The following is a 3,254-nucleotide window of genomic DNA, read 5'->3' as shown; positions in this document are numbered from 1 at the left end:
ACACGACGCAGAAGCACACCGGTCAGTAACACAGGACAAACTGACAAAGACCTGATGGAGCTTACAGACTACATACACACAAGGGCTGATTACAAACAACACACAGAAAAAGGGCGGGAAATCAAATAATCTGAGGAAATGAAAAGCAAAACACGACACATGAGGGTAAAACTTCAAAATAAAACAGGAAACCACAGAAGCACATACATAATCATGACACAGTTTGCATTATCCAGTTGAATGTTCAAATATTAAAGTGATGAATTGCTAAAACTTATTTTTATGGCATGTTTTGAACAAAGGTTGGCCTCGTCTCATCAGCAAAGCTGAGCAGCTCTGCATTAACAACTTGTTACATTATGTGACATGTAGTGAGCTGGACACATACAGTATCGTCCTGTCATTCACTCTGTGTGCGAGTGCCGAGTGGCTGCATTCCACCGACCTACACACTTAAAACAATTGACTAAGAGTCACAGCACAGCCCAGAGGAAAAGTTTACTGCTCAAAGCTTGCTCTTCTGTAGCTCCGGAGACAAATTTGAGATTCTCATCTCAGCCTCATTTTAGTTTCTATTTAGACTAAAATGTTTCTCATATGTTTCTCCTAAAATTCACTAGGAGCAATAGGTGAGACAGAGTAATTAGAGGGAGTCATACTTGAGACTTAAGGGAGATACCTTGCTAATCTCAATTCAGTGTTTTTAATGGCTCCTTTATTTCTCCTTTGGAGATGAAAATGAGCAATACTGGAGCTACTATGGAGCAATATGTGAGTGACACACACACACACACACACACACACACACAATCTTAATCTTCTTTATTAAAATTCAACACAGCAGTGATCCAAAAGTACAATGACTTTTTTGAGTATTTACAATAGCTGTAATAACGTTAATAACAATAACGTTAACAATAAAGTTAGCATTTAAAGGCAGCAAAAGCTATTCTCACATTGTCATCATTATAAAATCTTAACTATGAATGTGCTTCAGTAAAATTATGTTTTTGAAACAGCAACAGTGTTTCTAACAGCGATTTGAACAGTGTCAGCACAGCTTTACAACAACGCACAACATTGAACAACTTAAGAGTCTTTAAGGCCAACGTGCAGCATTTGCATACAAGAGCTTTTTTGAACATGGTCATTTCAACAATTGTCTCCCAGTATGCCACATCCATTTATGTGTTGTGGCCCTCATGCGGCATTTGTTTATGAAGGCTTTTTTGACCTTACTTTTGTCAACCGGTGTCCATCCATCCAGTGTTCTACAGCGCATGATGTAAGCTGCAAAAATGAAAGAAAAGAAAGCACAAATTACAAATTGCATAATGTAACAGCAGTTACCACGACTGTATTAAGAACTTTTTTATCCTGATATCACAAAATTCACATTGTAATATCTCTATTGTTCACACATGAGGAAATTCAGTAACACTGTGAGGACACTTAAACAATCACAACATTAAATGTAGCTATGTGATACATGGGGTTCCAACACTTCAGAAACTATGCCACATTTGGCCCGATAGGGTGATAAATGTGAGAAGGGGCAGAAGAAAGAGGGACAAACAAAGTAGAAATTAAAAACTAGAATTAAAACAAATTAATGTTTGAAAATAATATGTGCTGCTTTAGGTTGAAAAAGTTGATGGTTGGATGCATGTTAAGCAGTACTTGAGGAAGATGAAGCATTGTTGAAAAACAAAAAAATATGTTGATGTTAAAACTGATTTTCTGGAACCTGAAACTATTAGTTAATTAGTTGTCAATTAAAATTATATTATTATTATTACAAATATCACTCATGACACCATGTAGACCATCTTTTGAAATAAGAATTAAAAAATAAATTAGTTATCATGGCATAAAACCAATGATTCTAGATTAGATTAATCTAAAAGTGGCATAGCCATCTGTGCTAAAAGGGGGAAAAATAAAGAATCTAATTGAATCGCGACCTTAAAATCGAAAATCAAATCGAATCAAGCAATCGGAGAATCGTGACACCCCTATATGAACGACAGTGAACAGTGATAGACAACTTAACTTCTGATCCCATGAATTGTGTCATGAATTACACATGATGTTTGTTAATTTATATCTCTACAAAAAGTTACCTGATAAAAGAAAAATAAGCATGAAAATAGTGAAGTAAGTGAAACCAGTCAGTAAACGAAATGTCTCATCTTACACAATATGTGTGGCGGTCTCGTGGCAAAGATAGATGGAAAAGTGGGATTTTGATATCTTGAGTTATTCTGGTACTTTCAACATCTTACTAACTACATCATGGTGAATAAATATTTTAAGAAAACAAAAGGGAAAGTACTTATTTTACTGTCTTTTTGTGGAGGGTACATGCTAGAACAAAACACACAGGCATCATGCTACCCAGAGCTGCTGAAGCTAGTGTTAAACTAGCTTCAGCAGCTCTGGGTAGCATGACGTTACTTGGGCAACTCTTGGGTGTGTATTTAACTGTAACTGTGACTTTTTGAGTTGTAAAGTTATATTTTAAATTGACAAATATGTGTAATTTGTGACATAATTCAAAACAGGATCAAAAGATTAGTTGTCTTTTGCGGTTCACTGCCATAACATATCTTTTTCCAAAATAAGGTCCCAAGAGATCCACCGTGGGCGTGACTTTGCCTCTCTATATTAGGTTCCCACACATTTTAACTAATGAATTTCCAGAACTTTTCCATAAGTTGTTAACTACCAAATGAGCAATATACTTACTTAGAATCCCATCGACTTTGAACTTATCCAGGACTGTCTTCCCATCTGGCACCTTTCCGTGTTTTCCAAACACCACAGCATTTCGGCACTCCTCCGCAGTAAAGAAGTCATCAAAAAGAAGATGGAATAGGCGAAGGCAGTCCTTCTTTGCTTCTGCATGGATTGCAGCCAGGCGAGTAGAGGACAGGAACAGGCCACTTTCTGGATACAGCTCTTGCTTCCCAGATCTGTTTTTTGGAGCCCAAACACCAGCCTGAGGTTGGATCTGTTCCACTTTGTCCAGAAAACGTTTAAATGCCTCGAGGTGCTCACCACCTGTGACACAAAAGATGTGTTACCTTACAGGGACACAGCAGCAGTCATTAAGTCAAGAAAAGGAGGAGACGAGTTTAAAAAAATTCAAAGATTTCATGATGGGCTAAGATTTCTACCAAATTGTTTAAAGCTTTTAAGTTTTAGCTTAAGCACCCAATAACTACCCGTGTCTAAAGTAACAAAATTTTGTA

At 36.9% G+C, this 3,254-nt stretch overlaps 1 long non-coding RNA gene across 1 annotated transcript; it reads right to left on the bottom strand.

The window, feature by feature from the left end:
* Positions 1-807: 807 nt before the first annotated feature.
* On the bottom strand, positions 808-3,019 carry LOC311273072. Its single transcript, XR_014624632.1, has 2 exons — positions 2,749-3,019; positions 808-1,290 (listed from the first exon to the last, which is right to left on the bottom strand). It is a non-coding gene; the product is annotated as an uncharacterized lncRNA (long non-coding RNA).
* Between the last annotated feature and the right edge of the window lie 235 nt (positions 3,020-3,254).

This window comes from Pagrus pagrus, assembly GCF_965226575.1.
Source record: "Pagrus pagrus genome assembly, chromosome: 2".
Lineage (NCBI taxonomy): Eukaryota > Metazoa > Chordata > Actinopteri > Spariformes > Sparidae > Pagrus > Pagrus pagrus.
Note: the sequence above shows the minus strand (reverse complement) of the source record. Positions and strands in the feature narration are given on the sequence as shown.